The sequence below is a fragment of the Phoca vitulina genome, unplaced genomic scaffold (genome assembly GCF_004348235.1).
Source record: "Phoca vitulina isolate PV1807 unplaced genomic scaffold, GSC_HSeal_1.0 scaffold3, whole genome shotgun sequence".
Taxonomy (NCBI): domain Eukaryota; kingdom Metazoa; phylum Chordata; class Mammalia; order Carnivora; family Phocidae; genus Phoca; species Phoca vitulina.
In genome coordinates this window covers 63,302,999-63,330,363 of record NW_022589706.1, presented here as the reverse complement: position 1 = coordinate 63,330,363, position 27,365 = coordinate 63,302,999, and the positions used below count along the sequence as shown (strand labels likewise).

At 37.8% G+C, this 27,365-nt stretch overlaps 1 protein-coding gene across 4 annotated transcripts in view; it reads left to right on the top strand.

Annotated features, from left to right (window-relative positions):
* Positions 1-429: 429 nt before the first annotated feature.
* WDFY3 (WD repeat and FYVE domain containing 3) overlaps positions 430-27,365 on the top strand; it is a 234,122-nt gene continuing 207,186 nt past the window's right edge. For all 4 annotated transcript variants that reach the window (XM_032400715.1, XM_032400713.1, XM_032400714.1 and 1 more), the window contains exon 1: positions 430-991. The gene's annotated coding sequence lies outside the window, so the exon portion shown is untranslated. The remainder of the gene's footprint in view (positions 992-27,365) is intronic.

The window sequence follows — 27,365 nt, the reverse complement described above, 5'->3', positions numbered from 1 at the left end:
GAGGAAGCTATTTATAGGTGTATTGTTTTAGAGTTAGAAGGCTCATGGGAGTTAGTCCAAGCTCCTCATTTTTGAATAAAGGCACTTTGGGACCAAAGAAGTAATTGATTAAGATCATAGAACTTGTTGAGTACAGAGTTAGAAAAGACTAGAACCTAGATCTCATGATTCATATGCTAGTGTTTTCATATTGAAATACTGAATGGTAAATAAAACAGTTTTTAAGACTTTTTTTTTTTCTTTTTTTAAGTAATCTACACCCATCGTGGGGCTTGAACTCACAACCCAGGGATCAAGAGTTGCATACTCTGCTGACTGAGCCATCCAGGTGCCCCAAATAAAACAAACATTTAAATATCCTATATAAGGCATGCTAAATAACTCAAGATTCGGTTATAACCATTAAGTGAGGAAGCATCGTTTTCTGATTTTAATTTAGAACAAACGACATTTACCTTCAGATACTTGACAGATATACCTAGAAAACTAACATGAATTTTTTGCTTTTTTGCTCATATTTGGTTTTCCAAAATTAGTGTGATCTGTGTTGTACAAATGAATACTGAACTGGATATGGGAAGAATTAGGTTCTGAACCTGGCTCTGCCACTAAGTAACTGAGTTGTCATTGATTGTTTGCATAACTTTTCCTGGTCTCAGTAAAATGAAGAAGCTGAACCAGGTGGTTTATAGAGACGAAATTTAAATGACTCTATATTCTTTATGGATTTTAGATGGCAAATTTTATCTATCTTAAATAAATCATTGTCATGTGTTCTGCTATTAAACTATCGCCAACAAATAAGGAGATAAGGAATCAGTAGAAAATGAACGACTCATTATGCTAAAACATAGTCGGAAAATGAACTGGGTTTTCTTTTTCTTCGTTTCATCACAGGTATACTACTTCTCCACATTTGCTTCAGGAAGAAAGTGCCTGCCACTCCTATTGTTTCTACGCAGGTTCATGCCAGCCCAGAACGGAGAATCAGGTCAGTTTTATGATTGTTCTGTCTGTCAGACAAGGAGTCAGGAGCAAGAATCATGATAGTCTTTCTCACATCATTGCATTGTAGCAAGACCACTGAACTCAGACTCAAAAGAGCTGGGTTTCAGTCCTTCTTTACCACTAATGGCTGGGTAAGCTTAGGCAAACCTGCTTTCCTGAATGGCTGGTAGTTTTCTGCACCAAAAAAAGGGATATATTAGAATAAATTATCTTCAGTTTCCATTTTGGTTTTAAAGCATTATTATTTTTATTGTAGGTACCTATGTAGAATAAAATTGTGTTTTTAAATCATCATTTTCTTTTTTTTCCCCCTAGAAAAATCTAGTGGTAAGCATGGGCTTTGGAACTCTAATTCTGTTCTGTTGCAGTTCCTTTGAGTGACTAGTTTAAATGATGAGCTATGTTGTGAGGCACTTGAGAGTACTACTGCTACCTGTTTGCCTTAGTTTTAGTATTTTACTTGGCTTTATTGTTACTGAAAAGTTTTTTACATGAGGTGGTTAGTCCTTCAGTGATGTTCTTCAGTTTTAGAGAGGGTACCCATTTGACCATGGTAGTCCTCTATTGATTGCACGTGATGCAATTCAAATAGCTTAAGCGAAAAGGGGAAGTTATCATTTGGGTGTGTCTCCCGGGGGACCCCAGAAGATCCAGAGACATGCAAATGCAGCTGGGCTATAGAGAAGAACCCAGGAACCAAATGCAGTCAGGTTTCCCTCACGCTGTCAGTGGAGCATCTCTCCTGTGTGTCTGTCTCACGTCTTTGCAGAACTGGCTTTCTTCATTTTCCATTCTTTGTCATGGGAAACATGGTTGTCACCACTCCCCACACACTGTGTCTTATAGTTCAGACTCCCAAAGAAAGGCTGACACTTAAGTACCCAATCCCAGATTTCCCAGAACAGACTCTGATTCTTTTTTTTTTCCCCCAATGTTCAGTTTCCTTTAGTAAACCCCATCTCCCTGAAGGGCAGGTACAGGCAGCTAGGTGATGGCAAGAGATGTTCACTTGAAGATCTTGCCCTGTCTCCAAAAAAGATCACAATCTGAAGTACTGGGGATTAGGATTTCAACATAGGAATTTTCAGAGGGACACAATTCAACCCATAGCACTGCATAACAAATTATTCCAAAACTTTGTGACTTAAGACAACAAATGTTATGTTACAGCTTTTGTCATTCAAGAATCTTAAGCTGGCTCCTCTGGTTCAGGGTCTCTCATAGAGCTGCATTCAACATGTCCACAGGGCCGTGGTTTCATCTGAAGGCTCTGGGGGCGGAGGCCCAAGTTCCTCATATTGGCTGTTTGCCAGTGACGTACATTAGTTCCTTTCCATGTGAGTTTTGTAATGTAATCATGGAAGTGGCATCCCATTAGTTACTCCCTTTTCTCTTCATTAAGAGTGAGTCACTGGGGCCCTTGGGTGGCTCACTTAGTTAATCCTCTGACTCTTGGTTTTGGCTCAGGTCATGATCTCTGGGTCATGGGATCAAGCCCCGTGTCATGTTCTACACTCAGCATGGAGTCTGCTTGTCCCTCTCCCTCTGCTCCTCCCCCTGCTTGCATGCTCTCTCTCTCAAAGAAATAAATAAAATCTTAAAAAAAAATTCTTAAAAAAAAGTGAGTCATTAGGTCCAGCCCACACTCAGGAGAGGGGATTACACAAGGGTGTATATACTAGGAGGTGGGGTCATTGGGAACCATCTTTGAAGCTTCCTACAATAGTATATAAAAATGAAGGAAGAAGAGAGTATGCTAGGTGGAAAGGAAAAATATCTAAGTTATTTGGTATTATTCAGAAAGCTTAAGTTTTCAACTTTTTTTTTTAAAGTAATCTCTACTCCCATTGTGAGGCTCGAACTCACGATTCCCAAGATCTATAGTCACATGTTCCTCTGTTTTAAACAATCTCATTAGGATAGTTTCAGCATATACTTCTAAATCATCTGATTACATGACTGAATTCTATAAGCAGTTTAATTATAATTATTTGTGAATTATTATAAATAAAGATCATACATTTTAGTAGAAAGTGAACAGCTAAGTATTAGAAATGATGAGACTTATTTTTAATTCCCACTAGGTTTGGAAGTTTAAGTCATTTCATGCTGTACAAAAGTAAAATGAGTATGAATTCAGTAGAATTTCTATGTGATATCCTTTTTTACTTGTTAGCGGGGTGTGCTTTAACAGAGACCATACAGAATTTTAAATTGAAGATTTTTGATACACACAGTGGACTGAGGAATGCATTCTTATATTTGAACAAATGGTAATATTTTTTCTTAGGAAGAAAGCTCTGCTGCATTGATTATGGCAGAGAGGAAGTTTTATTTATTTTTAAATGTTTTATTTAATTATTCAAGAGAGAAAGAGAGAGTGCGCTAGAGAGCTCAAGCCAGGGAAGGGGCAGAAGTAGACTCCACACTGAGCAGGAATCCAGAAGCGGGGCTCTGATCCCAGGACCCTGGGATCATGACCTGAGCTGAAGGCAGAAGCTTAACCGACTGAGCCACCCAGGTGCCCCGAGGCAGAGAGGAAGTTTTAAACTTATGCTCTTAGGATTCTCTGTTAACAGGATATTGAACTGCGAGTTTTGTGTATAATTTGTCTTCTTTTTATTATGAAAACTTTTGGGAGTGGATTTAGGACTAGATTTGGGACTTTAGACTCTCTGAAGGAAATAGTGTTGAATATTTTATGGTTTAGAAAAATATTACCCAGACATGAAAGTTTATGTAGAATGAATTCTCTCTAGAAACATATTGAAAGAGTTTAAAAAGTTCAAGAAATGGAACTCAATACTGTATGAAAAGTACAGGTATATTTAATGTGAAGCTTAAATTACAAAGTTTTAAAAGTTTTTATAATCAGCAAAAAATACAAGTTGTAAAGTGAAGTAGCACTAATCAGAGTATTGGGATTTTAAGTTTTAATTCAGTTTTCCTCTATTTCAAGAAATGATACCTAAAGTTTGGGACTTAGAAGTATAAATCATTTTAATCTCACTTTATCCCCTTTTGTGATCCTCCCCCCACCAGTAGACTTTTGGCTATTGACTAGTGGTGGAGGTTTCTATGACTTTTCTTTGAGTTATTTTTGACCCCGAGTATCCCTTATTTGGCTCTTGTTTTGAGGACAAATTATGTATTGATCTTCATTGATAGTATGATTTAAAAAATTATATAAAGATTTAAAAGCAGGTATGAGTGAAAACTGCAGTGTAATATATGTTTTGATTAAGGTACCAAACTTAGTCATCTTTCTAACTTTAGATCATGATGTTGTTGTTTACATCTCTTTGCCCTTGTATACATTTCTTAATTTCTCTTCTTATTTCCTCATCTGTAAGCTGGGCTTAATAATAGTATTTAATAGAAGTATCATAAGGGTTAAAGGAGGTAATGCTTGCAAAGTCCTTAACACTGTACCTGGCACGTGGTAAGTACAAGCTAAATATATATTAGCTGCCATTCATTGTTGCAACCAATGGCCTTAAGTCATTTTTTAAAAATTTTTTATTGTTATGTTACTCACCATACATTACATCATTAGTTTTTGATGTAGTGTTCCATGATTCATTGTTTGTGCATAACACCCAGTGCTCCATGCAGAACGTGCCCTCTTTAATACCCATCACCAGGCTAACCCATCCTCCCACCCCCCTCACCTCTAGAACCCTCCGTTTGTTTTTCAGAGTCCGTCGTCTCTCATGGTTCGTCTCCCCCTCCGATTTACCCCCCTTCATTCTTCCCCTCCTGCTATCTTCTTCTTTTCTTCTTTTTTTTTTTTGTTAACATATATTGCATTATTTGTTTCAGAGGTACAGATCTGTGATTCAACAGTCTTGCACAATTCACAGCGCTCACCATAGCACACACCCTCCCCAGTGTCTATCACCCAGCCACCCCATCCCTCCCACCCCACCCCTCACTCCAGCAACCCTCAGTTTGTTTCCTGACATTAAGAATTCCTCATATCAGTGAGGTCATATGATACATGTCTTTCTCTGATTGACTTATTTTGCTCAGCATAACACCCTCCGGTTCCATCCACGTTGTTGCAAGTGGCAAGATCTCATTCCTTTTGATGGCTGCATAATATTCCATTGTGTGTGTGTGTGTGTGTGTGTGTGTGTGTGTGTGTGTGTGTGTATATGTGTGTGTATATATACATGTCTTTCTCTGATTGACTTATTTTGCTCAGCATAACACCCTCCGGTTCCATCCACGTTGTTGCAAGTGGCAAGATCTCATTCCTTTTGATGGCTGCATAATATTCCATTGTGTGTGTGTGTGTGTGTGTGTGTGTGTGTGTGTGTATATGTGTGTGTATATATATATATATATATATATATATCAATCACGTCTTCTTTATCCATTCATCTGTCGATGGACATCTTGGCTCTTTCCACAGTTTGGCTATTGTGGACATTGCTGCTATAAACATCGGGGTGCACATACCCCTTCGGATCCCTACATTTGTATCTTTGCGGTAAATACCCAGTAGTGCAATTGCTGGATCGTATGGTACCTCTATTTCCAACTTTCTGAGGAACCTCCATACTGTTTTCCAGAGTGGTTGCACCAGCTTACGTTCCCATCAACAGTGTAGGAGGGTTCCCCTTTCTCCTCATCCCTGCCAACATCTGTCGTTTCCTGACTTGTTAATTTTAGCCATTCTGACTGGTGTGAGGTGGTATCTCATTGAGGTTTTGATTTGAATTTCCCTGATGCCGAGAGATGTTGAGCACTTTTTCATGTGTCTGTGGCCATTTGGATGTCTTCTTTGGAAAAATGTCTGTTCATGTCTTCTGCCCATTTCTTGATTGGATTCTTTGTTCTTTGGGTGTTGAGTTTGATAAGTTCTTTATAGATTTTGGATACTAGCCCTTTATCTGATGTGTCATTTGCAAATACCTTCTCCCATTCTGTCGGTTGTCTTTTGGTTTTGTTGCCTGTTTCTTTTGCTATGCAAAAGCTTTTTATCCTGATGAAGTCACAATAGTTCATTTTTGCCCTTGCTTCCCTTGCCTTTGGCGATGTTTCTAGGAAGAAGTTGCTGCGGCTGAGGTCGAAGAGGTTGCTGCCTGTGTTCTCCTCTAGGATTTTGATGGACTCCTGTCTCACATTTAGGTCTTTCAACCATTTTGAGTCTATTTTTGTGTGTGGTGTAAGGAAATGGTCCAGTTTCATTCTTCTGCATGTGGCTGTCCAATTTTCCCAACACCATTTGTTGAAGAGACTGTCTTTTTTCCATTGGACATTCTTTCCTGCTTTGTCAAAGATGAGTTGACCATAGAGTTGAGGGTCCATTTCTGGGCTCTGTATTCTGTTCCATTGATCTATGTGTCTGTTTTTGTGCCAGTCCCATACTGTCTTGATGATGACAGCTTTGTAATAGAGCTGGAAGTCCGGAATTGTGATGCCGCCAGCTTTGCTTTTGTTGTTCAACATTCCTCTGGCTATTCGGAGTCCTTTCTGGTTCCATACAAATTTTAGGATTATTTGTTCCATTTCTTTGAAAAAAGTGGATGGTATTTTGATGGGGATTGCATTGAATGTGTAGATTGCTCTAGGTAGCATTGACATCTTCACAATATTTGTTCTTCCAATCCATGAGCATGGAACGTTTTTCCATTCCTTTGTGTCTTCCTCAATTTCTTTCATGAGTATTTTATAGTTTTCTGAGTACAGATCCTTTGCCTCTTTGGTTAGATTTATTCCTAGGTATCTTATGGTTTTGGGTGCAATTGTAAATGGGATCGACTCCTTAATTTCTCTTTCTTCTGTCTTGGTGGTGTATAGGAATGCCACTGATTTCTGTGCATTGATTTTATATCCTGCCACTTTACTGAATTCCTGTATGAGTTCTAGCAGTTTTGGGGTGGAGTCTTTGGAGTTTTCCACATAAAGTATCATATCATCTGCAAAGAGTGAGAATTTGACTTCTTCTTTGCCGATTCGGATGCCTTTGATTTCTTTTTGTTGTCTGATTGCTGTGGCTAGGACTTCTAATACTATGTTGAATAGCAGTGGTGATAGTGGACATCCCTGCCGTGTTCCTGACCTTAGGGGGAAAGCTCTCAGTTTTTCCCCATTGAGAATGATATTCGCTGTAGGTTTTTCATAGATGGCTTTTATGATATTGAGGTATGTACCCTCTATGCCTATACTCTGAAGAGTTTTGATCAAGAAAGGATGCTGTACTTTGTCAAATGCTTTTTCTGCATCTATTGAGAGGATCATATGATTCTTGTTCTTTCTTTTGTTAATGTATTGTATCACGTTGATTGATTTGCGGATGTTGAACCAACCTTGAAGCCCAGGGATAAATCCCACTTGGTCGTGGTGAATAATCCTTTTAATGTACTGTTGGATCCTATTGGCTAGTATTTTGGTGAGAATTTTTGCATCCTTGTTCATCAAGGATATTGGTCTGTAATTTTCCTTTCTAATGGGGTCTTTGTCTGGTTTTGGGATCAAGGTAATGGTGGCCTCATAAAACGAGTTTGGAAGTTTTCCTTCCATATTTCTATTTTTTGGAACAGTTTCAGAAGAATAGGTATTAATTCTTCTTTAAATGTTTGGTAGAATTCCCCTGGGAAGCCATCTGGCCCTGGGCTTTTGTTTGTTGGGAGATTTTTGATGACTGCTTCAATTTCCTTAGTGGTTATAGGTCTGTTCAGGTTTTCTGTTTCTTCCTGGTTCAGTTTTGGTAGTTTATACATCTCTAGGAATGCATCCATTTCTTCCAGGTTATCTAATTTGCTGGCATAGTGTTGCTCATACTATGTTCTTATAGTTGTTTGTATTTCTTTGGTGTTCGTTGTGATCTCTCCTCTTTCGTTCATGATTTTGTTGATTTGGGTCATTTTTCTTTTTGATAAATCTGGCCAGTGGTTTATCAGTCTTGTTAATTCTTTCAAAGAATCAGCTCCTACTTTCCTTGATCTGTTCTACTGTTCTTTTAGTTTCTATTTCATTGATTTCTGCTCTGATCTTTATTATTTCTCTTCTCCTGCTGGGTTTAGGCTTTATTTGCTGTTCTTTCTCCAGCTTCTTTAGGTGTAGGGTTAGGTTGTGTACTTGAGGCCTTTCTTGTTTCTTGAGAAAGGCTTGTATTGCTGTATACTTTCCTCTTAGGACTGTCTTTGCTGCATCCCAAAGTTTTTGAACAGTTGTGTTTTCATTTTCATTGGTTTCCATGAATTTTTTTAATTCTTCTTTAATTTCCTGGTTGACCCATTCATTCTTTAGTAGGATGCTCTTTAGCCTCCATGTATTTGAGTTCTTTCCGATTTTCCTCTTGTGATTGAGTTCTAGTTTCAAAGCATTGTGGTCTGAAAATAGGCAGGGAATGATCCCAGTCTTTTGGTACCGGTTGAGACCTGATTTATGACCTAGGATGTGATCGATTCTGGAGAATGTTCCACGGGCACTAGAGAAGAATGTGTATTCCGTTGCTTTGGGATGGAATGTTCTGAATATGTCTGTGAAGTCCATTTGGTGCAGTGTGTCATTTAAAGTCTTTATTTCCTTGTTGATCTTTTGCTTAGATGATCTGTCCATTTCAGTGAGGGGGGTGTTAAAGTCCCCCACTATTATTGTATTGTTGTCGATGTGTTCCTTTGCTTTTGTTATTAATTGGCTTCTATAATTGGCTGCTCCCATGTTAGGGGCATAGATATTTACAATTGTTAGATCTTCTTGTTGGATAGACCCTTTAAGTAGGATATAGTGTCCTTCCTCATCTCTTATTACAGTCTTTGGTTTAAAATCTAATTTGTCTGATATAAGGATTGCCACCCCAGCTTTCTTTTGATGTCCATTAGCATGGTAAATGGTTTTCCACCCCCTTACTTTCAATCTGGGTGTGTCTTTGGGTCTAAAATGAATCTCTTGCAGACAGCATATCATGGGTCTTGTTTTTTAATCCAATCTGATAGCCTGTGTCTTTTGATTGGGGCATTTAGCCCATTTACATTCAGGGTAACTATTGAAAGATAGGAATTTAGTGCCATTGTATTGCCTGTAAGGTGACTGTTACTGTATATTGTCTGTGTTCCTTTCTGGTCTATGTTGCTTTTAGGCTCTCTCTTTGCTTAGAGGACCCCTTTCTATATTTCTTGTAGGGCTGGTTTCGTGTTTGCAAATTCCTTTAGTTTTTGTTTGTCCTGGAAGCTTTTTATCTCTCCTATTTTCAATGACAGCCTAGCTGGACATAGTATTCTTGGCTGCATATTTTTCTCATTTAGTGCTCTGAATATATCCTGCCAGTCCTTTCTGGCCTGCCAGGTCTCTGTGGATAGGTCTGTTGCCAGTCTAATGTTTCTACCATTGTAGGTTACATGTCTCTTGTCCCGAGCTGCTTTCAGGATTTTCTCTTTGTCTCTGAGACTTGTAAGTTTTACTATTAGATGTTGGGGTGTTGACCTATTTTTATTGATTTTGAGAGGGGTTCACTGTGCCTCCTGGATTTTGATGCCTGTTTCCTTCTCCAAATTAGGGAAGTTCTCTGCCATAATTTGCTCCAATATACCTTCTGCCCCTCTCTCTTTCTTCTTCTGGGATCCCAATTATTCTAATGTTGTTTCGTCTTATGGTATCACTTATCTCTCGAATTCTGCCCTCGTGATCCAGTAGTTGTTTATCTCTCTTTTTCTCAGCTTCTTTGTTTTCCATCATTTGGTCTTCTATCTCACTGATTCTCTCTTCTGCCTCATTTATCCTAGCAGTTAGTGCCCCCATTTTTGATTGCACCTCATTAATAGTCTTTTTGATTTTTACTTGGTTAGGTTTTAGTTCTTTTATTTCTCCAGTAAGGGTTTCTCTAATAACTTCCATGCTTTTTTCAAGCCCAGCTAGTACCTTTAAAGTCATGATTCTGAACTCTAGATCCGACATCGTACTAATGCCCGTATTGAGTAGGTCCCTGGCAGTCGGTACTACCTCTTGTTCTTTTTGTTGAGGTGATTTTTTCCGTCTTGTCATTTTGTGCAGAGGAGAATAGATGAATGAGGGAACAAAATGCTAACCGGGTAACAACATCCCCAGAAAATATACTCTAAACAAATCAGAAAAGACCTGAAGCCGGGGGCAAAAAAAGGGAAAGAAAGAAAAAAGAAAAAGAAAAAAGAAAAAGAAAAAGATAAAAACAAACAAAAGTGGAACAAAACAAAAAAAAACAGAATATGATCAAATATGATCAGGCTGGTGCATAGATCAGTGCCACACACTAGATTTTGGGTGTATTTTGGTCTGGTAGAAGAAAGTGCCTCCCAAAATTTTAAAGAAAGAAAAACTTATAAATGTACAAAAATAAGGGTTGATATGATGAAGGGATGGAATATGACTGTAAAGATGAAAATTATAAAAAAATTTATAAAAGGAATTGATAAGTTGTTTGAAAAAAGAAAGGAGGATTTAAAAAAAAAGGGAGAGAATGTCATCAGGCAGGAGAGTAGAACAAAACCATACACTAGAGATTTAGGGTATATTTTGATCTGTTAGAAGAAACTATCTCAAAATTTTAAAGAGAGAACAACATATATATATGCCAAAAATAAGGGTAACTAGTATGAGGGGATAGAGTATGACTCTAAAAATGAAAAATAAAAATGTTTTTTAAAAAAGGGATTGATAAGATGTTGGTTCAAAAAGGGAAAAAGAAAAATTCAAAAAAAAAAAAAAAAAAGACAGTTAAAAAAAAATTAACTTTGAAAGACTCAAGAATCATGGCAAAAAGCCATGGATTCTCTGTGCTGTATTTCCCTAGTGCTGGAGTTCTGCCGTTCTCATTGATCGGTAAACTTGGTCTTGGCTGGATGTTCTTGCTGATCTTCTGGGGGAGGGGCCTGTTGCCCTGATTCCCAAATGCCTTTGCCCGAGGCAGAATTGCGCCACCCTTGCCCAGTCCGGGCTAAGTAATCTGCTCGGGTTTGCTCTTGGGAGCTTTTGTTCCCTGCAAGCTTTCCCTTTGGCTTTGGAGGCCGAGAGTGAAAATGGCGGCCTCCCAATCTCCGCCATGGGGCCCCAGAGAAAAGCAGTCACTCACTCCCCTCTCCCCGATATCTGGCCGCACTCGGTGCTCACCCGGCCTGTGACCAAGCATTTCTGTCTCTGGCACCCGACCCCATGTGGAGTCTCCAAACCCAGCAGATGCCTGCGGTGCACTCCCGCGCCGCTCCTCCTGGGGAGGAAAGGGAGTCTCCCCAGATCTGCCACTTGTTGGGTCCCTGCTGGAGGAGCAGTGGCCCGACTGTGCCACCGATCACGGTTTATGGCAACCCCGAGCTGAGAGCCCGCGCCTCCTCTCCGTCTCTGCAGCCGGCTTCCCCGCTCCGATACCTGGGAGCTCTGCCGCACTCAGGCGCCCCCGGTCTTTCTGTGACCCCGAGGATCCTGAGACCACACTGTCCCACGAGGGTTCCACCCCCCACTTAGCCACTGGAGCGACGTCCCTCATCGGAGCAGACTTCTAACAGTTCCGATTTTGTGCTCCATGGTTCTATCACTTGCCAGAAGCAGCCGATGGAGGCCCCTCCCCCGCCGTCTATCCTCCCGAATATCGCCTCGGATTCACTTCTCCGCACGTCCTACCTTCCAGAAAGTGGTCGCTTTTCTGTTCAGAGAGTTGTTGCTATTCTTTTCTTCGATCTCCTGTTGAGTTTGTAGGTGTTCAGAATGGTTTGATCCCTATCCAGCTGAATTCCTGAGAGGAGACGAAATCCAGGTCTCCTACTCCTCCGCCATCTTGCTCCGTCCCCCGGCCTTAAGTCATTTTTACCTCTGAATTTTTGAAGGTTAGAGTATAAATAGAATGGTGTCCTGCTAATGATAGTATATAACCCTTAATGTTTAGTTGATTACACAGCTTATTAGCATATTGGCTTTATTTTAGAAAGATAGAATAGAGTTTGCATAAAAGGATATGAATTTAGAGCCACTGCTGAAATTCCTGACTCAGAAAGAGGAAGAAGGGAATGCAGGAAATAAATGTGCTGTTTTTGCTGTAGGTCTGAGGAGCTATTTTGTGTGCACCAAACACATATATATTTGGCATCATATATCTATAACCCAAGGAGGTCAGCTTTTCCTTTTTGTTTTCTTTTTAGACTCTTACTGCTAGCTGCTCCCTTTTGGTTTTTGTTCTCTTTTGACCTGGGGGAACGGAGTGGGAGAAGGGGTGCCTTTTCCGTTCACAGTCTCATGTAGGACAGAGTCTTCTTAGGCGTGGTCGGTTTGCCCCTTGCTCGGGTTTTCTGAAGACGTCTACTACAGGGCACCATTCACTGTATTAACCTGGTTGTGAGATGACTGTGGCCACTTAGGAGCATCCTAAGAGAGCTAAACTCCTTCTCCTTGTAGAGGAAGCATCTATGCCTAGGTTGAGGGAAATGGGGAATGTCAGAGGAAGTCTCCTGTTGACTTAGGTCTTGCTCCTAATTTGGTGAGAGGTCAGCTTTACTTTTGCCTGAGCACTTTTTTTTTTTTTTGGTGCTTTATGTAAATGAAAACTAAAAGGCGGTGCAGCTGTCTTTAAGAGTTTGTAATTTGGAAGTTTTGTACAACAAATGGTATAGAAAGAGGATAGGAAATGGGAGGAAATCTAAAGCATAATTTCTCAAGTTGTTTTATCATCTTCCTTGTGTGTGGTGGCAGAGGAACCTCAAAAAGCCTAGCCTAGGAGTGTCTGGGTGGCTCAGTCAGTTATATGTCTGCCTTTGGCTCAGGTCATGATCTCAGGGTCCTGGGATCCAGCTGTATTGGGCTCCCTGCTCAGTGGAGAGTCTGTTTCTCTCTTTCCCTCTGTCCCCCACCCTCGCCACTCTTGCGCGCACGCATTCTCTCTCTCTGTCAAATAATTAGATAAAATCTTTAAAAACAAGCCTACCCTAGAATCATATTTGGAAAGTAAAGATTCAGTATTTTTTTTTAATTATGTTATGTTAATCACCATACATTACATCATTAGTTTTTGATGTAGTGTTCCATGATTCATTGTTAAGATTCAGTATTTTTTTTTTTTTTTAAAGATTTTATTTATTTATTTGAGAGAGAGAATGAGATAGAGCATGAGAGGGTCAGAGGGAGAAGCAGACTCCCCGCCGAGCAGGGAGCCCGATGTGGGACTCGATCCCGGGACTCCAGGATCATGACCTGAGCCGAAGGCAGTCGCTTAACCAACTGAGCCACCCAGGCGCCCAAGATTCAGTATTTTTTGATGGAATGAGGGATTGTTGTGAATATGTCCACATGCTGAAGTAGAATGTGAGTTAAAGAATGATTTCAAAACATAAAGGGAAGGAAGGACACATTCTTTCTAATTTTTTTTCCTTTTTTTATTTAAATGTTAATTATTTTGGATCTTTAAAATAAAAATTAGGCTATCTTGGTTCTTTCCACCTTCAAAGAGCTGATATAATTAATAATGGTCTGCCCTCTCTCCCTCCCACCTTTACTCCTTCCCTTCCTGGTTTCTGTCCACATAATTTTTGACCTTTCAGTTTGGTTCTTTTATATTTGGTCTTACTGCGTGTTTTGTAGGAAGCAAATCATGTTATCATGTGTTCATGATGGAAGAGTTGTTTTTCTCCTTACAATATCTCTAGGTCTTTCTTTTTTTTTTTTTTTAAAGATTTTATTTATTTGACAGAGAGAGACACAGCGAGAGAGGGAACACAATCAGAGGGAGTGGGAGAGGGAGAAGCAGGCTTCCCGCAGAGCAGGGAGCCCAATGTGGGGCTCGATCCCAGGACCCTGGGATCATGACCTCAGCCAAAGGCAGATGCAGATGCTTAAGGACTGAGCCACTCAGGCACCCCTCTAGCTCTTTCTTAACTATTTAATTGCCTAGTCCAAAAAATGTTTCAAAAAGCTCCATAAGAATGAATTTTTGAAGTTATCTCAGAGCCAATTATGGTTCAAAACTCAAACTTTTTGAGATCAGAGCTAAGATTTGGTTTATGTTTAAAATGTTTTAAAATTAAAAAAAATCTTTAAAAATATTTTTACTTTCCTCCAACATCAGTAGATCATCCTGATGCTTTGCTGTATCTAAGTGGGCATTCAGGAATAAGGGCTTCCTTTTATGGTCAGTGGTTACTGAAGGAAAACTTTTATAAAATATTATGAGAAGGCAAGCTGTCCCCCTTGAAAGAATACCTCTTAATTTATTGGTGCAGAGTCTGTATGATAGAAATTAGTTCTTTTATGTGGGTTTATCTTTATCTCCCCGGTTTCTTTGGGTCATGTTTATGTTTTTCATGTCCTATGTCTGCTAAAGAATGGCCCTGTTCAAGGAATTCAGTTTTATAAAATAAATACCCTCTTTCCTTGAATAATAGTGATAATAATAATATTAATTGCCATGTACATTTACTGTTTCCTAGATTTTTCATATATTACATCATTTATTCTTCATAAAAATCCCATGAGATTAATTCTATTATTATACTAATTTTTATGCTGTTAGAAACAGGTACAAGAAGTAACTTGCCCACAGTTACAGGATTAGGTAATGGTAGAGCCGCGATTCAAACCTAGGAGTCTAGCTCCAGGGCTCAAGCATTCACCTGCTCTGCTATCCTGCCTATCTTATACATGAGGAATGACATCACTTATTTCTTTTCCCTAAAAGAATGTGAAGCATTTGTACTACATCTGAATTTATATTTGAAGATAGTAGCCTGTGAATGTTCTTTATATTAAACATGGGCTTCAAATGTTTAATTATATTGCTGAGAAAAGTAAGAAAATATCTACTAATAAATATTTGGAGCAGAATGACATGTTCTGTCTTCTCAGGTGACCCTGTGTAAGGTTAATATTTTATTTTGGGGGAAGAATCTATTGATTTGAAAGTAATTTAATCCCAGGCTTTGCTGTATCCCAATCGTATTTTTGATCTTTAGTTTGCTATTTTAACTTGTTTGTTTCCTTTGGAAGTCCTGTACCCACATAGATGTCCTTAACCTTTTTTTTTAAGAAAATAATTTTGAGAACAATTATCCTGGTACCAAATACTATACAACTGAAGTACAGGAAGTACAGAACTGAGTGTTTTTGTACTCATTCTCCATTTCTTTTTCTGGACTTGCTTGTATTCTTGTGTTTACTTCTCTCTGCCAAATGGTTTTCTTTGCCTTTTTAACTAGTGTACAGTGGTCAGTTGTGGGTGTTAAGTTCAGCTAGCTCTTGGCCCCCATAGCTAATTTTCTCAGTTATCACATTCTAAATTCTAACTTGCTAGGAGAGAGAATCCATATGTCTCATGTTATGAAGGATGTCCATTGCTGTTCAGTCAGCTGTTGGTGGAAAGACCCCATTATGTGTTTATAAGAGAATTGGCTTTTCAGTGAGTGGGGAAGGGCAGATTCTCTGAAAAGGGCTTCTTTGAGGGCACCTGGGTGGCTCAGTCGTTTAAGCGTCCGACTCTTGATTTCAGCTCAGGTCTGATCTCAGGGTTGTGAGATTGAGCCCCACATCAGGCTCCGCGTTCAGCACGGAGCCTGCTTGAGATTCTCTCTCTCCCTCTTCATCTGCCCCAACCCCCACTTGTGCTTGCACTGTCTCTCTCTAAAATAAATAAATAAAATCTTAAAAAAAAAAAAAAAGGGCTTGTGTAGGAAGAAAATAAATATCTTTAGTATAATAACTAAAGCAAACTATTATTCATGAGAACATTTTTGAGATTTTAAGTTTTAATACATTTTAAGTTTATTGATTTGAATTAGCTTTTTGCTTTTTCTTTTATGGGTGTTGGGATTTTGTGGCAGTCTTACTTTTCATGGTTCATAGTTTATGAGTCTGGGATATAGTTGAAGTCTAACTTAATACAGTGGAAAATGGTCTGTGAATTAAATGAATGAATATTTTAGTCCTATCTTATAACTGTATTTTGAAGAGACATAGGTTCTAAAAATGTGTTTTTTTAAGTTTTATTATTTAATCTCTATACCCAGTGTGGGGCTCAAACTCATGACCCTGAGACCAAGAGTCACATGCTCTTCTGACTGAGCCAGCCAGGCACCCCAGGTCCTAAAAATATTTAAACAGTGTCCTCTGTGATGTGTATTCCAGGAAAAAAAAAATGTGGTGGTGTTAGCAATCTTTTTTACTTTAGGTTCATTGCACTCCTTTCTGCATGATTTGCCAAAGAGCTAGGCCTCAGAGTGGTAGGGTCTTTTAAGAATAAAAAAGTATCTCTCACAGAATTAGCAGAAAGGAGAACATATATGAGATAGTATGAGGTGTATACAAATAATTCACAGATTATGAAAATATACTTTGCTCCATGACCTTTTGTGTGCCTTGATATAAGATGTTCTAATGCAGACTGTAAACTACTGGTTTAAGGAATGATTTGTGCAGTATAACCACAAATTTTCATATTTGGTAACATGGGAAAAATTACGGTTTTATGTTTAAAGTATTGGTGATGTAAAATACATTTGTTTTTATAGGAAAAAAAAGAGTCCTCATTTTGTGTATTTACAACCTGACTAGAGTGGTAACCTGTTCTAAGATTTATCAGTGAGCTTTTTGTAGACCAATGGAAAGTTCTTATTTTTGCTCTTTCAAAAATACGAGAAATCTAGAAACAAGTGGAGATTGCTCAATGGTTTTATCCCTCTCCTTTTATTTTTTAAAGGTATTTATTTTAGAGAGAGAGAGTGCATGTGCGAGAGTGGGGGGAGAGGTAGAAGGGGAGGGAGTGGAAGAGAGAGAGAGAGAGAACCCAAGCAGACTCCCTGCTGAGTGCAGAGCCCCAACTTAAACCAAAGTCTGCATTTTGAAAATTTTAAGCATACAGAAGAGTTTAGTGAAAATACAGTGTACATCGAAATACTTTCAGCCTTGCCTCAATAATTACCAGTGTTTTGCCACATACAGTCCCATTGTGTTTATATACATTTCAGGGAGGAGGGGTGGCATTGCTGAACCATTTGAAAGTAATTTCAGCCATCATGATACTTAAGCCGTAAATACTTCAGCATGCGCCTCCTAGAAATAAGGGCATTCCTCTACATGACCATTATACGTTATCATAGGAAACAAAATAACAGTAATTTAATACACTGTCATGTTAAGTCCAGTCCTATCCAAATTCTCCAGTTAGTCCCAAGATTTGTTTTTAAAGATTTTATTTATTAGAGAGTGAGAAAGCATGAGCGGGGGAGGGGGGTGCAGAGGAAGAGGGAGAAGCAGACTCCCCGCTGAGCAGGGAGCCTGATATGGGGTTCTGTCCCAGGACCCTGGGATCATGAAGGCAGACGCTTAACCTACTGAGCCATCCAGGCGTACCCCCCCTCCAAGATTTCTTTTATAGTTTTTTTCCAAACAACAATCTAATTAAGGTCCACATATAACATTTGCTTATATCTCTTTATTCTTTAAAAACCTAGATTAGTTTCTCCTATCCTTTCTCTTTCTCTCACACTTTCTTCTTCTTTTTTTAAATGATAGTGACTTTTTGAAGAGAGTCCAGAAGTTTTCTTTAGCAGCCCACATTCTGTGTTTGTTCCTTCCTGTTGCCTGCCCACTGAAGTTGGAAAATATTCCTGTCACAGGAGCAGGAAGCCACATGAGATATATATGACAAAATTTATAGGGGAATTGAATAGTGACTGGAAATAGTTATTACTGGGTTGAGGTTGACAAATGAGACTAGGGAAGGTTTCTTTCAGGTTAATGGAGCAGAAGGTGGGAAAAGAACAGGAAAAGAAAGAGGTTAAAGGGAATGCATATGGCAGTGAGGGATAGCATCAGGCAATTTATATGATACGGAGAGGAGGGGAAAAAAAAGAGAAAGAAGAGGGTTGGGGAATCATAGTACGCAGTAACTAGAGGGTTAGATGCTCATTCCACATTGGCTGAGTGGCTGAACGAATAAGGTCTTTGAATTTTCTGCACTGACTGTAGGCAGCACATTGAGCCCAGGTCAGCTTAGTTGCTATTGGAAAAGCAAAGGAGGTTGTGTGCATTTGTATGTTACAAGGCTTTCTGTGGAAGTACAGGGGTCATATTAATATATTGTACTGCTTCTTGCAAATTTCCAGGGGAAAATTTGGAGTCATGATTTTATACTTTGGCTGTATCTATATGTATTAGAATAATTGTGTAGGTACTCTAAGTGGGAAGAGTTTCAGTTTTATAACTTTTGTATGCAACATACATATATAAAATATATATGCAGTTTTATATAATATAGTTTGTGTGTTGAACCCTTGAACTGCGAAATTTTTTTTTTTTTTAAAGATTTTATTTATTTATTTGACAGAGAGAGCGAGAGAGGGAACACAAGCAGGCAGAGTGGGAGAAGGAGAAGCAGGCTTCCCGCGGAGCAGGGAGCCCAATGCGGGGCTCAATCCCAGGACCCTGGGATCATGACCTGAGCCCAAGGCAGACACTTAACGACTGAGCCACCCAGGCGCCCTGAACTGCGAAATTTAAAAAAAAATCTCCAAAACGAAAGCAGTAGAAACATGATTCTATATTTGCTTATAAATATTTTCACTACTCATAGAATATACTTTGATGATGAATAATACTGATCTCAAGTAACTTCTGATAAAATGTCAGATATTCATAAAGACATAAAGAACTTTTCTCTGATTATGTTCAATGCTTTTCAATTAGGACAAATTGAGAGATGGCTAGTTATTTCTCAAAATGTTGACATTTTACTGTGAGACAAAACTGTTTTACTGTGAAATCCTAGAGAATAGACTTTTTTTCCTCCCTTTCCCTTTCTTTCTCTTACCTTCTCTACTTTTCCTTCCCTTACTTTTAAGTAGTCTACCCTTCCCTTCTGTTCTGTTCCCTGCCTTTTTCTTTCATCCCTTACTTTTAATGACCTCCCCTGTTTCCAGAGGTCCTATCCTGTGTTATTTGTGTAAGAGCACTGAAGATACTGCTTTTAATAACAGTTACTTTATGATTGGTTCCAAGAAGGCCCTGCAGTTGTTTCATGACTAAGTTTACGATTATGTTATTCTAGCTTTTAAGCCTCTGGATGGTAATTTTTGCTTATTTGCTTCTGGAGAGCCAAAGTAATACATTTTCTCAGTGTTGGGATTTTTAAGTTGATCTGGTAAGTTCTTTCCTACCTATATTCAGGACCAATTGAGAAATACAGAGTGACATGATCAGATTTCATTTGGGCATGGGCACTCTGTAGCAGGGTGGAGAGTGGTTTAGAGTGAGGACTGGTGGAAGTGTGATTGTTAGTAGATGGTATTAGTAAATCGGATGAGATATGCTAAATGATTAGTTCCTGAACCCATTCAGTATGATTGGAGGAAAAAGGACAAATATAAGAGATATTCCCTTAGGATGTGCTCCCTTTGAGTGTGGGAGTTGAAGGAAAGGAAGGAAACGAATTGAAACCATTGGGTAGGCAAGGTTAACTGCCAAGTGTCTAGCTGGATGACTGATTGACTCTGTATCCTGGTTTAGCTGTGTAGAAATTATAGAAGAAAAAATAGAATTTAGGGAGAAAATAAGTTAGAATTTTGAACATAATGATTTTTTGGAAAGAATTTCAAACTTGCAGAAAAGTTACAACTATACTGTAAAGATCATCCATGTGTCCTCTGTCCAGATTTACCTGTTAATCTTTTGTCCCAAATGCTTTATTACTCACTTTGTGAATATATGTGTGTATATGTATAAACACACACACATGCATATACGTATTCTCATTGAATCATGCATATATGTATTCTCATTGAATCATGCAAAAGTTACATTGAACATATCATATCCCTTTAGTCCTAAATACCTTAGGGTGGGTTTCCCAAGGATAAGGATAATCTCCTACAGAGCAGTCTTTACTTTACTTTACTTTAATTCATATGAGAGAGAGAACACGAGCAGGGGGGAAGGGTAGAGGGAGAGGGAGAAGCAGACTCCCTGCTGAGCAGGGAGCCTGATGGGGACTGGATCCCGGGACCCTGGGAACATGACCTGAGCTGAAGGCAGACCCTTAACCAACTGAGCCACCCAACTGCCCTCCTACAGAGCAGTCTTAAAAACTTCAATAGATTTTGCATTGCTACACACCACTTTTTTTTTTTTTTTTTTTTTTTAAGTGGGCTCCATGCTAGGCGTGGAGCCCAACATAGGGCTTGAACTCATGACCCTGAGATCAAGGCCTAAGCTGAGATCAAGAATCGGTCACTCAACTGACTGAGCCACCCAGGCTCCTCTGTATTACTTTGATCTAATCTACCATTTTCTAATTTTGTCAGTTGATCAAATAAATGTCCTTTATAAGCAAGTTTCTTCCCCTCCAGTACAGAATTTAGTCCGTGATCCCATATTGCATTTAGATGTCATGTCTTCACTATCTCTTAATCTGTAACAGTTCTTCAACTTTTCTTTGTCCTTTATTACATCGGCATTTTCAAAGAATATAGTCATCCCCCTTTCCCTTTTTTTCCTTTTTAACAGTGTGTTCCTTATCTTCAGCTTATCTGATGTTTCTTCTTGATAAGATTCAGGTTATGCATTCCTGGATGAAATACTACATAAGGGGTGTGTCTTCTAAGGACATCATATCTGGAGGTACACAGTGTCCATCTGTTCCTCATTTGTGATATAAATTTTGACCACCTGTTTCATTATCTGATTTCTTCACTCTATAGTTACTATACTCCCATAGAGTTAATAAGCAGATTGTGAGGAGATACTTGAAGACAATTAAAATATCCTACTTCTCATTGAAATTTTATCCCCTTTGTGTAGGATCCACTGATGATAACTTGCTTCAACCAGTTGTTATGATTGTGGTTGTTAAATGATGATTTTTTCCAATTCCAGTTCTCCCTCTACTTTTACCAGTGATTACTCAGCATTCTACTGAAATAAGAGCCCTTTTATTTGTCTGTCTGTATTGTTTTATTATTGAACTCCTGGATTCTTACTTGTTACCCAATGATTAATAATTCATTACTGTTCTTAAATATTTTGGTTCTCAAATTGTCGCAGATCTCATCAGTGGGATCCTCTTTCTCCATGCCTGCTCCTGTGTCCTTCTACATGCTCCCATCATTTTTTATTTTTTGCTTTTCAAGTACTTCATTATTTTCATTATTAAAAAGACTCCTCTTATATCTTCTCTGCCCATAGAATCAGTCTCCTAGGAGCCCTGGTCCCTTTTAGTGAGGGATGGGAAATGATAGTAGGAGCCAAGATCCGGACATTCAGTATGGATGTTGCTGCTGGATATCTTTGCTTCTGGGCCCTATGAGAGGACAAGCTAGAAAACATATGTATCTTTATATGTATATACACATTTATATGTATATATGTATATGTACATACACATTTGCATGCATGTGCTCATGTAACATGGATATATCTTGAACGTGGATATGTATTTTAGAAATACGAGTTCATACTGCTTCCTCTGTTTTCCCTTTTTCTATAGTGAGAACACAGGCGCCTAATAATATCAGCATTTTACTCATTTGCCCTAAACGAGCATCATCTAAAATGGTTTCAGAATTCCTTCACCTATACCACTATAAAACCAAAAACCAAAAACAACACCCCACCCTTGTAGACAATTAACTTCATTGGTTTTGTGTTTATCCTTCTGATTTTTCTTTTGTATCAATAAGCAGATAACATGTATTTTTTCTTTTTTCCTTTTTTTCTAACACTAACATGCATGCTGTCTATGTAAGTACTTTGGCACCTAGCTGTTTTCACTGGAAAATATACTCTGAAAATCATTTTCTATCAATTCATAGAGATCATCATCATTCTACTGTGTGGTATGTATGCAGGTTTATTTGTCCTGTCTTCTCTGGGCTATTCAGGTGGTTTCTAGTAATTTTGCAGTTTGGGAATGCTGCAGTGAATAACCTTGTGCATGTCTTTTTTACCGCTGGAGGTGGAGCTTCAGGATAAATATAGGTGTAGGATTACTGTCTTAAAGGGTAAATGGATATGTAGTTTTGCTAGATGTTACCAAATCCCCTTGCATTGGAGTTGTACTGTTTTGCATTCCCACCAGCAATATAGGAGAGTGCCTGTCTTTCCACAGCCTTACAAAGAGAGTGTATTGTCAAGCTTTTAATTTTCACCAATCCAAAGGGCAAAGAAATAGTATCTCAGGGTAGTTTTAATGTACATATTTCTTATGTGTTAAGTTTATATCTTTCAGATATGTAAGAGCCATATATATAGATGTGGATAGCTGTACATGTCTTTTTCCCATTTTTCTTATAGGATTTTTGGTCTTTTTTCCCTAAAGTTATTAAGGTCTTTGTATATTAGGAATATCAGCTCTTTATTTGTAATAGATATCTGCAAATATTTTCTCCCAGTGTTCTCATTTGTCTTTTGACTTTGCTTACGGTATTTTTTGCCATTCAAATTTTTAAAAAAGTTTTTTATGTAGTCGAATTTATTAAAAGACTTTTATAGCCTTGGCATTTCGAGTTATAGTTAGAAAACATAATGAATTTGGAATGATTTTGCTGTATTTAACAGTGAAACAATGAGGTAGTTACCTATACCAGAGAAATAGGGATAGTTCTCTGTGCTCTATCACTGACCCACAGTTTTACATTTTAGAGCCTGAACCATAGGAATCTGCTATTTCATATAAAGAGTATGCCAATTTAATTATTTTAACTTTTTATTACAGAAAATTTCAAACATCCATAAAACTAACACCAGACATGACCTCTTTCAGGCTCTGTAACTCTACCATCTCCACATATCTGAAGTGCATAGTAAAAAAGGTGAGAAAGATAATAGGTTAGAGAGTAACGTGGCATGCATCGGTGAAAAGAACTCAAAAGCGTCTGGTTGATGGATGGATTAAAAGTTGTATCTCTTATTTAAGGTCAGAATAAACACTGTTTATTGTATACATATATGTTGTTAGAGTAGAAGCTACAAATGTCTTTTATCGATGAACCTAAGATAGCTTATAGACGTTTGCCAGCCAGCATCTAAACATAACATGGAAAACACTCAACAATTCTACTTTGCTTAATGGAATTTTCTTTGTACTACAGTTATTTTAAACTGAAATTATATTGCTTTCATTTGATAGCCTCCATGAAAATTGTCTTATTAATTTGGTGTATTCATTTTCAGTTTATCAAGGGTCCATGATTAGTTTGAAAGAATGACTAGACATCACAAGGGCTCAGGGATTTCTTGATTTTGTTTTGTTTTATGGGCCTGTATTCTGTTTGGAACAACATTCTCAATGCATCAAAACCCAGTTGAATTACAACATTACGGTTTTAGAATAGCTTTCCCTCCTCTTTAAGTAGAAGCTGAGCAGTCATTTGCCAGTAACTGTATGCTGAGAGTATCAATATTCTTTTGAAAAATATTAACAGAGGCAGGAAAGGAAACCAGTGAATTCTTAATGATTATTAATCATTTGTATAAGTAAAGTCCACATCTGGTTTTTTTTTTTTTTTTCACTGAGAATAGCAGTGGTAGTGATCATGGCAAGACAGAGTACTTGTTGGCGAGAAGTGGATAAAGAGGATTGGCATAGTCACAGAGGAATATTGCTACATTAGGTCTGTATTCACTGTTTTTCCTGTGGCCATTTCTTATGAACGTACCTTGATGGACTAGACATTACCTTTTGCTTGTATTTTACATTTCTTGACTTGTCGTTTTTGTGTCTTTATGTTTGGTTTAGTTTATGATGTTGTTCAATCCCTCTCCCAAAATTAGAGCTTATCCACAAAAAAGTGGACCGAGCCGCCCAGGCACCCCTGCCCATTTTTTAATTGGGTTGTCTTTTTGATGCTAAATTGTAGGAGCCTCTTCTTTATGTATCCTGGATATTAAACCCTACTCAGAGATATGATTTGCAAATATTTTCTCCTTTCTGTGGGTTGTCTTTTCACTGATGATAGTGCCCTTTGATGCAAAAAATTTTTAATTTTGATGAACTCCAATTTAACCTTTTTTTTTTTTTTTAAATGCCATGTGGTTTTGGTGTCATATTTAAGAAACTTGCCAAATACAAGGTCATGTAGAATTGCTTTTTTTTTCTGTGAGTTTTATAGTTTTAACTTTTAAATTAGGTCTGTGATCTGTTTTAGGTTCATTTTTGTGTGTGATGTAAGGTACGGGTCCAACTTCATATGGATTTCCAGTTCTCCCAGCACCATTTTTTTTTTTTTTTTTAATTTTAAAGGAGTCCTTTCCTCACTGAATGGTCTTGGCCCTTGTTGAAAATCAACTGGGCATAAATGTGAGAGTTTATTTCTGGACTCTGTATTCTATTCCATTGCACAGTATGTCCATTCTTATATCAGAATGTTGTTTTTATTACTGTATTAAAGGTTTTCTTTTTGATTGACTAGTTTATCATTCTTAATGTGTAAGAATGTAATCTTTAAAAATATTTCTAATATGTATCTTTAAAATTTGCTTTTAATAGTTTTATTTAGTTGACAGTACTTCAATAAGAACTGAAAATATCAACTTTATAATGAATCCTGTGGGACTTAGTATACCAGGAATTTTAATATTAAAGCAAGCAGACTTGGGATTATTTAATTGATACTGCATTTTCTTTGGAAATTAGAGGGAAAAGAATAAAGACAAAAAGTGATTGTTGTTTGTACTTGCTCACAGAACAAAAAGTATTGGAAAGACCAATTATTTATATAATCTAGTAAGTGATGCTTTAATTTCATGTTAAATGTCACTGTATTTTAGTTCTAGAAGTAATCTACTTAATGAAACTCTTTTAGAAATTTCATAAAAGAAAATAATTTGTATTTTGTAAAGAGCATTTTCAATAAGGAGATAGTAATGGCAGACTCTTAATTATTAAGCCAGATCTGAATGGCTATGTTTATTAGGCTTTTTTTATGTTACAGATTTCTAACTTAATTTTGTCTCTTTTCAGACTGCAACAAAAATTAGAAAATTAGGACATCAGATGTTATTCTTTCTCTGTTGATATACAAATTTTTGTTTTTATCACTTTTTTTCAGAGTAGGTTTATACCCTCCTCCCCTATATTTTAACTGTAGTCCTTAAGTAAATTATTTGGGATTTATGAAGTAAAAATATTTTGTAACAAGAATACTGGCTTATAAATTAAAGGTACATGTCTCTAAGAAAATATAATTTAGCCTTTTTACAGTTTGCTATAAATGAATTAATTCTACCCCATGGACCAAAATAGATGCCCCCCCTATAACTCAGTTGCTTACTTTGACTTTTTTCTGGTAAGTCTCACAATTTTTAAAAGTTGTATAATGGCCAGTCTTGCTTTATCTATATCCCCGTGCATTTATTCTCTCCCTGCATAATTTTGAAACAAATCCTAGACATCGTTTCATCAGTAAATATTTTGATACTGGGGTGTGTGTGTATGTGTAGGAACAGACTGCTAGTGTATACAGTTTAGGGCAAATCCATTCAGTAAATATTTTTTAAATTTTTACTATGGTCTAGATGCAGTGGATCAGTGCTAGGGATAGACAAAAGTTTAAGATAGTCCCTTTCCTGAAGGAGCTTATATTATAGCTTAGAGCCATTTCTTATGCTGAAAATGTATGGGCTCTGAAGTCCTGAAGAGTTTTGAGTTCAGCCTTAGAAAAACAAAATAGAATTCTTGAGCCAGATAAGAACAGTGAGTTGTATTCTGACATACTGACTCATACTCAAGGAGAGGTAATACAGTATTCTCCTAGCCCTTTTATCTTAAAAGGGAAAAAAATAGAACTATATTTGATATCGGCAATAAAAAATGTTAGAAATACACAAAGAGTTAGGCTTATCAGTTATAAGTGACTTATGCTTTTAGATTAGATGAATTAGAATGATGCAAAACCACTATGCTTTCATCATACTGACTTTATAGTTCTTTTTTTTTTTTTTTTTTTTTAGTACAGTGGTAATTTTAAAATTCATTTTCCACTTTCAAAATGTGCTGGTGATTTTTTAAATTTAGAAGCTATGTTACATATGCCAATTAAGATTTTCTTTTATTCTAAATATTTTCATATTACTGTGATTTTCCTTTTTTTTTCAGCTTTGAGATATTGATGACATTTAATTTCAAATACAATCACAAAATCCTGTTTTTAAACCTTCTTAATATTTATTGATTTCACCTACTACTTTTTGTTCTTCTTGCTGTTAACATTTCAGGCTATCATCCTGCCTACACTGAATGGCTGAACTTTTCCTCTTAACTGTCTGGATTAGAGAAAGCTCCATTATGAGTCCTTTTCCATAGTGCAAGAGTCCTCTTTGTAGAATGCAAATTTGATTTTCTTACTCTGCTCTTTGAAATTCTCAGTGTCTCCCTATTGCCTTTGGGTAAAGCTCGGAGTATGTCCTATAACATGTTTCTTTACCCAGCTGGTGCTTATATCTCTAGTCCCTTCATACTTCATCTTTATGCTTTCCTCATCCCTTACCTGTATGTATATACACCACATCCACTCTTCCCTCCTGCTGTTTCTCAGCTTCCTCTCCCTTCTTTTGAAATCTGATACTTGTGCTAGGTATTCTGGTAGGGCCTTGTATTTACCTTTTTAGAGCACTCTTACTGTATTGCCAGACTACTTAATTTCTGTCCTTTCTAACTTTAGTGTCTTATTTTTCCTCTTTATCTTTGGGGCCTGGTGACTGGGACATAATAGGCACAGATCAATATTTATTGAATGAATGAATACATACTAGTAGTAACCCATTGCTGTGATAGAAATTACCCTAAAACTTAGGAGCTTAAAAAAACCTAAGCATTTATTATCTCCCAGTTTCTGTGGGTCAGGCACTCAGGAGTGATTTAGCTGGGTGGGTCTGGCTAAGAATCTCTCATGAGGTATAGTCATCAAGATGTTGGCTGGGGCTACCTGAAGGCTTGACTGGGCCTCCGAGGGAGGATACTTCAGGATGGCTCACTCACATGGCTTTTGACGAAGGCCTGTTTCTTGCTGGCTTTTGGTGTGAACCATTTCTATTGACATAGACCCCTTCATAGGGCACCTTGAGTATTCTCATGATGTGGAAGTCCATTTCCTTCAGAGTGAGTGATCTGAGAGAGAGAGCAAGGAGAAAGCTACAGTGCCTTTTATGATGTGGTCATACATAGTCACTACCACCACATTCTGTTCCTTAGAAACACGTCACTAAATTTAACTCACAATTAAGAGGAAACTCTACCTGTGAAGGGAGGAGTACCAAAGAATTTGTGGGTATATTTTATAACTACCACAGAATGGAACAGTAGTAATTGGACCCTTGGACCCCACCAAAATAGGTCATTTTCCCTGTTTATAAAATAAATTTGTTTAGGGACGCCTGGGTGGCTCAGTCGGTAGAGCATCAGCCTTCGC